Genomic DNA, 11285 nt, shown 5'->3' on the forward strand with positions numbered 1-11285 from the left:
TGAAAAAGCTTCCTCCTATATCTGGGTGAAGGAACGATCAACAGGACCTAATTTTCATAGAGCTGCTTAAGCAGAAAATATTGCTTGACATTAATGACATTAATTCTGCTAAGCAGAAATTAGCATGATATCAGTCACAAATTCATAAAACTCTGCTGCTGGCAACGATTTGAATAGATTTTTAATAAACCATAACCGCCTATATGAGCCTTGTTTTGGCGCTTAAATGTTTTGTTATGCAAATTTGTTTGTATTTGTCTGCCGAAAGTCTTTCATGATCACATGACACAAGCAGGCCGACTGACGGCACACTTAAGTCAGGAGACCAGCCCAAAGATCGTGTAGCTCGCTACGCGATCTTCGGACCAGTCTATCGTGACGTATTACGACGTCACAGGCTTGCCGCCATTTTTAAAGACCAATGGATGCGTCAACATCAAGTGCCTCATCAGTCTCCGACAAAGTTAAGTTTTTACCGAGTTCCAAGGACATAACTACCACCAGACAAATGTAATGGTGAGTTGCTTATTTGATTAAGAAAATGAAGATTCTGTTGAAAGTTTTCAGATTCCACTGTATCCACAGACTGACTCCGGATCCGATCCCTCACCGAATGTAATGTTACTATTTTGGCCCCACGCATGCCACGGTGTTCAGACAACTCGACCGTTCGGATAACTCGACCATGTCGACCGTTCGGGACAACTCGTCCGTTCGGACAACTCGTCCGTTCGGACAACTCGTCCGTTCGGACAACTTGATAGATTGTTGATTCAACCGTCAGTACTCTATGGTCAGACTTAGGACCAAGACAACTCGACGGATGGATAACTTTCCGTATGGCGCCACCACCTTTTCACTCATTTTTACAAAAAGGAATTATATCTCATTGAGGAAAGTTAGATAGGCCTACTATTATTTCAATGAAATAATTGAAATTTTCATATCAGATGAAAAAGTGTTGGCGCCATACGGAAACTTTTCCCTTTTAATTGTGCGTTTTAATTAACAAGTGCCAACAATTTCCCTGGACACCCCTGAGCTCAATTGACTCCTGAAGTAGTGAATTTGTGCAAGCTTTCTGGTAATTTAAGCACACTTATTTTTTACTGTGTTTATAACTGACATAATTAAATTAGTGAATGAGGGCACCCAGTCCAAATATATAAGCAAGTGTTGTTGGAATTGGATAACCTGCAGGCTGTTTGACTGATTCATTTTTTAGACTAGAGGGCCCATACCAGGCAAGGGCACCAGAACATGATGTCTGTCACTTCCCATACAGGTCACTTTGTACCCAAGTCACTACGTACCCAAATTGTCGTACCCGGGTCACATCGTACCGGAATCATTTCGTACCCGGATCATTTCGTACCCAAGTCACTTTATACCTCAATTGTCTGACTCTGACAGAAGTGGGCGACCTTCATTATTTTCTTTCGGGGGGCATAGACCTTATCCCAAATACTCGGTACATGCGTTATTTGCATGGATAGTAGTGCACGCTGATCAAGCTAGCGAGACCAACATGCACCTTATTCAACAATTTGCCCTTCCCAAAATGGGTATTTATGAAAAGGCCTTTGGAGGCAATCACCTTTGTTGCCTCTGTGAAGTATCAATCAGGCCCCCTCCTTGAAGCAAATTGTTGCAGCAATTAAAGGCAAACAGAAACGCATCCTCTTCACGAAAAGTTGTTTTATTTTGTTTGCATTAGGTTTTCCACAGACACACCATTATCGGACACCACCACAAAAGGACGCCTGATGCGGGGATGTCTTTTCCAACAACAGGTAAACTTATAAGCCACCTTAAATCTGAATGCAATAGGAGATTCTGGACAGTTTGATAATACAACGCTTTGAGAAAAGTATTTAACTTTTAAAAATTGTTTTCTTGAAACACTTTTTACCAGTTTGAACTCTGCATTTTGCTTCGTTCACTGAAAGGGGCGTCAAGCTGTCTCAATTTGTAGCAGTAATTAAGACAGACAAAGGGCTTGCCCTGGTGTTTCTTGGTTTGTTTGATGTCCAAGTTGCGCCATCGTTCCATGCTTCCCTAGTGGGTGCTTCAATGGTTTGCATATTAGTTTCTTCTTAACGTATCCCTTACTGCTTGAATCTCTTTTAGGCCTGATCCCACAGGCATATGCCGCGTTGCCTTGCTGCCCTTAAAATGCTCATGCACAAATTTACAATTTATTTCTACACAGGTTGCCCTTTACCTAGGAGAAAATGCTTTGGTGCCGGTGTTGTGTCCTTTCAAACACAAAGCACACTACCTTATTGGTAGTTCATCCATTTTCACAGAATACAAATCATAACTTGTTTGCGTTGAATAGTTTGACTTATGTGTAGTTTATAATTTGTTTGCATTCAGGCCAGCTGCAGACACACCATCATCAGATGAAGTCTACCTCTCTTTATGTAGATGCATGAAGCCGACCATCAATATGCAAGGTTGTCTTCATCAACAGGTAAGTTGAAGTATATGAACAATCATTAACTGGAGATGCATCAAGAGATTTGGGATTTTTTTGTGTCCTGGCTTGTACATTAATTTTGTTCAAACATGTTGAGACCTGTTCTAGTACAAAGATTCATAAAATAATTGAAGGAGTGGAAGTGTCACTGAATCCCAACACAACAAAACACCCCCAAAATGTACGTGCAAGAAAACAAAATAAACATGGGCCATATTTCTGCTATAATAATAACTGTGGCTTCTTATATAGTGCACATGTCCGTCACTCAGTGACGCTTCTGGCGCTGTAACTAACAGTTTTTCTTGCAAGATGTAGGACTACGTTTGAATTATGTTACCTAATCCTTAGATATCACCATGTTATGTTTTACAAGGTGCTGCGACGTAGTTTGCAACCGATCAGACCAGGAAAATGGAGGCGAACTCCTTTTCTTTTTGATAAGTGCACTGGGTTCTTTTACAGCCTATCTGAAGGACAAAACAATGGTTAAGTATCTCGCTTAAGGACACAAGTGTCATAGCTGGGGATTCGAACCCACACTCTGGTGATCAGATACACCAGTGCTCTTAACTGCTCGGCCACAACACTTACACAATATACTTATAATTAAAAGCAAGTGTTTTGAGATAACTTGTATGGCGCCCTGATATGGTAAAAAATATTGTCGAGTTGAGACACCACTTATGATAAAGAGTATCAAATTGTACAGAGAAAGAACACAGTCAAACTCTTTGCCATGGTTCCAGGTACATGTAGTTTATCCATTTTCACAGAAAACAGTCAAAACTTGTTTGCATTGAATAGTTTGATTATGTGTAGTTTATAATGTGTTTGCATTTAGGCCAGCTGCAGACACATCATCATCAGATGAAGTCGACCTCTCCATCAGAAGTAGATGCATGAAGCTTACCATCAAGATTCAAGGATGTCTCTTTTTACAGGTAAATGAAACTGTAAACAACCATTAACTGGCTTGTACATAAATTTTCATCAAACATGTGAAAACCTGTGAAGTGCAAGGTTCACCAAAAAACTGAAAGAGTGGAAGTGTCATTGAATCCCCACCCAACAAAACACCCCCAAAGTGTACATGAAAGAAAGCAACAAAAATATGGGCCTTTTTTTGCGCTATCCTTATTGTTAAAAGCAAATGTTTTAAGACTACTTAAATATTGTCCAGTACAATAATTTGAGACACAGTTAATGATAAAGAGTATCAAATGGCACAGAGAAAGAACACAGTCAACCTTGAAAAAATGGAAATCTTGCATCAAGCCTGAAGCTTGCACTTCAGCAATAATGCCCCATAATTAAACACAGATAATTTTGTTGATCCACTTGCCCTTGGAGGAATTCTAATAAAAATTGATGTAAAGCTCACCACTAAAATTGGTCTAGCCATAACCCACTTACTCGACAATACTTCCTCAGCAGATAACCAAGAATGGTATAAGAGGTTCCATCCTCTCTTTAAAATGCTCATTGTTTAGGGCATAATAACCAGGAAGATATAAAGCAAGTTTTTTTCAGATTACATGTACCTAATGCAGGCCTGTATGCTTTCCAAGGGCACCAAGGCATTTTTTCCCTCATAAAGTGCACGATATGAGGAAATTGTAAGTTTTGTACGGGAGCATTAAAAGGTTACCAAAGCAATGACCAGGGGGCGGGGAGGCAATAGCCTTTTTGCCTCCGTGAAGTATCAGGCCTGCTAATGACACCCTTATGGTAAGAGCTAATTGATGCGACAATTGGTGGCAAACAGTAACACACCCTTTTCACAAACATTGTTTTTATTTTGTTTGTATCAGGCAAATCACAGACACACTATTATTGGACACCACCACAAAAGGATACCTGATGCGAGGATGTCTATTCCAACAACAGGTAAACTGATAAGCCACCTTAAAGGCAGTGGACACTTGGTAATTGTCAAAGACTAGTCATCTCACTTTGTGAAAATTTGAGCTCAATTGGTCATCAAAGTTGCGAGATAATAATGAAAGAAAAACACTCAACACAAAGTTGTGTACTTTCAGATTCTTGATTTCCAGACCTCAACTTCTAAATGTGAGGTCTCAAAATCAAATTCGTGGAAAATTACTTCTTTCTCGAAAACTAAGTCACTTCAGAGGGAGCCGTTTCCCACAATGTTTTATACCACCAACCTCTCCCCATTACTTGTTACCAAGTAGGGTTTTATGCTCATAATTACTTTGAGTAATTACCAATAGTGTCCACTGCCTTTAAATCTGGATGCATGAAGAGATTTCTGACAGTTTGATGATACAAGGCTTTGAGAATAATATGTAATTTAAAAATAGTTTCTAGAACCAGTTTTCACCGGGTCAGAACCCTGCATTTTGGCTTCATCCCTTTGAAGAGGAGGGGGGGGGGGTAAAGTTGAACTGTCCCGATTTGTTTGTAATGCATGTAAAACAACACAGAACACTAGTTAAGTTTATGAAAGGCTTGCCCCTGTGTTTCTTGTACTGTTTGGCAGCAAGTTGAACCATCATTCCAGGCTTCCCTAGTTGGTGCTTTAATGGTTTGCATAAAAGTTTCTTCTTAACGTATCCCTTTACCTGCTTGATTCTCTTTCAGGCCTGATATGCAACAAAGGCCTCCGTGTCCACTGGTCATTGCCTTGGTGCCCTTGAAATGCTCAAGTAGAAATTTACAATTTCCTTACAGGCTGCCCTTTACCAATGAGAAAATGCCTTGGTGCCCATGCTCTTTCAAACACAAAGCATACAGGCCTGCTCTTTGTTCCATGGCCTTGAACACCTTTTTGGTAAATCAGGCCATTTTCACAGAACACAGTTCACAACTTGTTTGCATTGAATAAAAGAATCAATGTGTGGTGAAGAAGTTTTCAACTAGTGGTTTAATCCCAACGAGGCCAGGTTCTTCATCATTTTACCGAGACCAAGTCTGAGGTATTTATGAATAGTTTGATTATGAATAAATTATAATTTGTTTGCATTTAGGCCAGCTGCAGACACACCATCATCAGATGAAGTCTACCTCTCCATCAGAAGTAGATGCATGAAGCCCACCTTCAAGATTCAGGGATGTCTTAATCAACAGGTAAATTTAACTCTTGGAACAACCGTTAATTTGAGATGCATCCAGGGATTTCAGACAGTTTGATAATACTAGTCTTTAAAAAAAAAGAGTAAAATACTTAAAAATTGATTTTTATTTTACTCTAGTTTTATTTCAATATGGTTGACCCTTTAGAGACCATTCCTAGACGTATAATCGTCACCATGCCAAGCTTATATCTTGGTCCACATTGCTTAAAAAGGCATCAGTAGAGCCTACTGCATTATTTTAGAGCATAAAATCAAAACTCCAATTTGGAAAAATTAGACAAAATGCCTGGACTTACCCCTTGACGTTTTTTCCATGGTTGACTCTTTTTTCAAGTTTCAATAGTTCACTAAATAAAGCTTATATCTAGGTCCAAGTTGCATTAAAAGGCATCAGTAGAGCCTACTGCATCATTTTAGAGCATAAAATCAAAACTCCAACATTGGAAAAAATTTGACAAAACGCCTGGACTTACCCCTTGACGTTTTTTTAATTCTTGACCTATTTTTCCAGTTTCAACAACTCAGTAAATAAAGCTTATATATCTCTGTCATAGTTGCATCAAAAGGCGCCAATAGAGCCTACTGCATCATTTTAGAGCATAAAATCAAAACTCCAAAAATTTGGCCCGAATTTGACAAAATGCCCTTGACGTTTTTTCAATTTGTGACCATTTTTTCAAGTTTCACTAATTCACTAAATAAAGCTTATATCTCGGTCCACGTTGCATAAAAAGGCATCAGTAGAGCCTACTGCATCATTTTAGAGCATAAAATCAAAACTCCAAATTTGGCCCAAATTTGACAAAATGTCTGGACTTACCCCTTGGCGTTTTTTCAATTTGTGACCCTTTTTTCAAGTTTAACTTATTCACTTAATAAAGCTTATATCTCAGTCCACATTGCATAAAAAAGCATCAGTAGAGCCTACTGCATCATTTTAGAGCATAAATTCAAAACTCAAAATTTTGCCAAAATTTGACAAAATGCCTGGACTTACCCCTTGCATTTTTTCAATTTGTACCCTTTTTTAAAGTTTAAATAATTCCCTTAATCAAGCTTATATTTTGGTCCAAGTTGCATTAAAAGGCATCAGTAGAGCCTACTGCATCATTTTAAAGCATAAATTAAAAACTCCAAATTTTGCCTAAATTTGACAAAATGCCTGGACTTGCCCCTTGACGTTTTTTCAATTTTTACCCTTTTTTCAAGTTTAAATAATTCCCTTATTAATATTAAATCAAGCTTATATTTCGGTCCAAGTTGCATTAAAAGGCATCAGTAGAGCCTACTGCATCATTTGAGAGCATAAAATCAAAACTCCAAATTTGGCAAAAATTTGACAAAATGCCTGGACTTACCCCTTGAAATTTTTTCAATTTTTGACCTATTTTTAAAGTTTAAATAATTCCTTTAATCAAGCTTATATTTCGGTCCAAGTTGCATTAAAAGGCATCAGTAGAGCCTACTGCATCATTTTAGAGCATAAAATTAAAACTCCAAATTTGGCAAAAATTTGACAAAATGCCTGGACTTACCCCTTGAAATTTTTTCAATTTTTGACCTATTTTTAAAGTTTAAATAATTCCTTTAATCAAGCTTATATTTCGGTCCAAGTTGCATTAAAAGGCATTAAAGTTGCATTAAAAGGCATCAGTAGAGCCTACTGCATCATTTTAGAGCATAAAATCAAAACTCCAAATTTGGCCCAAATTTGACAAAATGCCTGGACTTACCCCTTGACGTTTTTTCAATTTGTGACCCTTTTTTCAAGTTTCACTAATTCACTAAATAAAGCTTATATCTCAGTCCACGATGCATAAAAAGGCATCAGTAGAGCCTACTGCATCATTTTAGAGCATAAATTCAAAACTCAAAATTTGGCCAAAATTTGACAAAATGCCTGGACTTACCCCTTGACGTTTTTTCAATTTGTGACCCTTTTTTCAAGTTTCACTAATTCACTAAATAAAGCTTATATCTCAGTCCACGTTGCATAAAAAGGCATCAGTAGAGCCTACTGCATCATTTTAGAGCATAAATTCAAAACTCAAAATTTGGCAAAAATTTGACAAAATGCCTGGACTTACCCCTTGACGTTTTTTCAATTTTTACCCTTTTTTCAAGATTAAATAATTCCCTTAATCACGCTTATATTTCGGTCCAAGTTGCATTAAAAGGCACCAGTAGAGCCTACTGCATCATTTTAGAGCATAAAATCAAAACTCCAAATTTTGCCACAGTTTGACAAAATGCCTGGACTTACCCCTTGACGTTTTTATCAATTTTTGACCTATATTTAAAGTTTCAATTATTCCCTAAATAAAGCTTACATCGCACATTGGGAAGAGGTTGAGATCAGATCCAACCCCAGCAATTTCATTTATGTGTTTCCCCACTAGCCTACAGATTGTCGCATGCAACACCTTTTTTATTTTGATTATGGTTTAAAGGAGTGTTTTGAGTTTACTTATATGGATATGGCCAACGAATACAGTGATGATCAAAGTATTATCAAATTATTGCTGCAAATGAAGAAAAACAACACCACACTCTTTTCATAAAATATTGTTCATTTGTTTTTAGATAAACTTGCTACAGACATGACGATGTCAGATGAAGTCTACCTCTCCAAAAGATGCATGATGCAAATGCTGCCGTGACAGATGTGGTCTGTACGCTACATGTATGTGTACCTCTTCAACAGGTAAGCACCAGTTTTAACATTGGTTGGTTCAGCAACTAATGGCCCCAAATGCTCTTATTTTGGCTCTTTACAATCTTGGCCCAACAAAAGCTACTTAAAACAGATAGGTCTATAAGCATCAATGATGTCTTCATCAACATTTACATTTAACTATATGAACAACCCTCAGTTTGAGATGCATCAAGAGATGTTGAACAGATTGATGGTGACAAATAAAGAAAGTTCGTTGAGCGCTTCAATAATGGATTTGGCCCTATATTAGTGTGTTTTATTATGGAGGATGCCAACATAGGGCTTAATCACCCGTTGGTGGAGCATCTAGGCATTTTCAAGTCCCGCTCTAGTCAATTGTTCTTTGCTCAACCCCAAATTTGTACAAACTTACCCAGTCAGTAATTGATTTTATTTGTTTGTATTTTGAAGGTGTGCCATGATATCTACCTGTCGATTCCCGAGACCTGCAACAGTGCCCACTGAGTATCAAAGAACCGAACAGAGGTACATGTAAATTCCATGTAGGTGTTTTACACTAACATCAAGAAGTGGTCTGTTTTTGCAGCACTTATACAAACAGAATACCTCACATGCCACAACATTGATGGGGAGTTTATGCGGACACCAGTCTAACCCATTATGCGTGGCTGGTCCCTACAGATTAATTACAGATTTAAAAGATAGGAAACATGTTTTTGATTAACAACACCCTTATACATGTTATATAATTAATTGAGCACATTCCTTAAAAAGCATACTATTGTAAAAGTTGGTTGTATGGTACAGATATGGATGTTTTGTAGAGTTGAAGATCGAAATGCCAAAGTTTTGTGTTATACTAATTATATAGTTTGCAATAAATATCAAAATATTATCATTTCATATAAATGAAAGATACATTTTTGTGTAAGTAAAAGTTGTAGGTAAAACAAAAACATTTAAGAAACCAAGTAACATTAATGGTTCTTGAGTTATCCTTGCAAGGGTAAATTAATACCACCAGAGGAGGGACTGGTCATTTGACCTTTCCCTTTTGCAATTTGCCTCATATTTTACCTCTATACCTTTATGTAACTTGTCATAGCACTGTAGTCTTGAAGGAATTTTGAGGAAGAAATCTGTAATGGAAATGTTTTTAAATATTCTGGACACTATTGGTGATAGTCTGTAATGTCAAAGACCAGTATTTCTCACTTAAAGACAGTAGACACTATTGGTAATTGTCAAAGACCAGTCTTCTCACTTTAAAGACAGTAGACACTATTGGTAATTGTCAAAGACCAGTCTTCTGGTTAAAGTAACAAACCTGTGAAAATTTGAGCTCAATTGTTCGTCGAAGTTGCAAGATAATAATGAAAGACAAAACACCCTGGTCACACAAAGTTGTGTGCTTTCAGACGCTTGATTTTGAGACCTCAACATTTAATTCTGAAGTCTTCAAATCAATTTCATTGCAAAAATTACTCCTTTTTTTGGAAAACTACATTACTTCATCATTGTTTTATATTATCAACAGCTCCCCATTAATCTTTATCAAGTAAGGTTTATGTTAATAATATTTTTGATTAATTACCAATAGTGTCCACTGCCTTTAAGGCATTCAAAACATCAAGTAATTGTGGATAAACAACTTATTGACTTCATTTGTAAGATGTAAGGCAGTTTATTTGATGTTAAGTAAATCCCTAATGCAATATTACCTTTCAGTAATGTTATTGTAAAAAGTAAGCTCACCATTTACAAGTAAAGAACACATTGTGTGTATTTGAAACTGGCGATTATTGATTAAATGTATCTAATTACTAAGACTGCTTGCGTAGTGCAAATAATTTTAAAGGCACTGAACATGTTTGATAATTGTCAAAGACCAGTATTCTCTCTTGGTGTATCCCAACATATGCATAAAAGAAGCCTGTGAAAATTTTAATTCAATTGGTTATTGAAGTTGCAAGAAAATTATGTAAGAAAAACACCATTGATGTACAAAATGGTGCTTCCAGATAATAAGAGGCTTCTGCCCAGAGGTTTTTTATTATTTGAGTGAGAAATTACCTCTTTCTCAAAGACTATGTTACTTCAGTTGTTTAATACTACCAATAGCTCTCTGTTGCTCGTAACCAAGTAAGGTTTATGGTAATACATGTATATATTTTGATTAATTACCAACTGTGTACAGTGCCTTTAAAGGGTTCATATACATATTATCAAATAAGACAATTGAAATAAGTCTTAAATTAACGTGAGCAAAATAGTGTAAAAATATCAATCTTAAAGATTCAAAGTTATAAAAGTATTAGCCGTAAGTGAATATCTTAATTGTTTGTATATTATTATTTGGAGTTGTCAAATAAAATAATTCTATAAATGTAGCAAGAAATATCTCTCCTTCCATTATTTTATGTGCTTTATTGTAATGTATAAATGGATACAATTATTAAAGTTATTTGATCCTAGACTAAACGAACTTGAGTGAAAAAATCCACCCGCTTAAAAATGGACTGGTCCCATTCAGTGATGTTAAACCTTTAAATCATACCTTAAAATAAACCATTTAAATATAAATAATAAAAAAAGTTCCACACCTTTAAACTCAATTTGACAGAAATTATGACTAAACCTTTGTCACACCTTTAAACCACCCAAAACAGACCCTACCTTTAAATTGTACCGTAAAATAAACCATTTCAATATTTAAAAAAGAATTCCATCCCTTTAAACTCAAATTGTAAGAAATGATTACTAAACCTTTGTCACACCTTTAAACCACCCAAAAATACCCCACCTTTTTATCATACCTTAAAATAAACACTTCCAATATTTAAAATAAGTTCAACCCCTTTAAACTCAATTTGAAAGAAATTAATACTAAATCTTTGATTCAAAATAACCACCATTAAAATACCTTTAATACCTTAATAAGAAAAAGTAATCGATGGCTTCAAAAAAAACACCTTTAAAATTAATGTTACTGCCACTTTAAATCCCCCATCTTAACGATTACATC

At 36.3% G+C, this 11285-nt stretch overlaps 1 long non-coding RNA gene across 1 annotated transcript; it reads left to right on the forward strand.

Moving 5' to 3' along the window:
• The first annotated feature begins 430 nt into the window (after window positions 1-430).
• On the forward strand, window positions 431-10653 carry LOC139941008 (uncharacterized). The gene is made up of 8 exons (XR_011786520.1): window positions 431-516; window positions 1718-1793; window positions 2380-2476; window positions 3327-3426; window positions 4297-4372; window positions 5476-5575; window positions 8167-8287; window positions 8711-10653. It is a non-coding gene; the product is annotated as an uncharacterized lncRNA (long non-coding RNA).
• The last annotated feature ends 632 nt before the right edge of the window (window positions 10654-11285 follow it).

Source organism: Asterias amurensis, chromosome 8 (assembly GCF_032118995.1).
Source record: "Asterias amurensis chromosome 8, ASM3211899v1".
Lineage (NCBI taxonomy): Eukaryota > Metazoa > Echinodermata > Asteroidea > Forcipulatida > Asteriidae > Asterias > Asterias amurensis.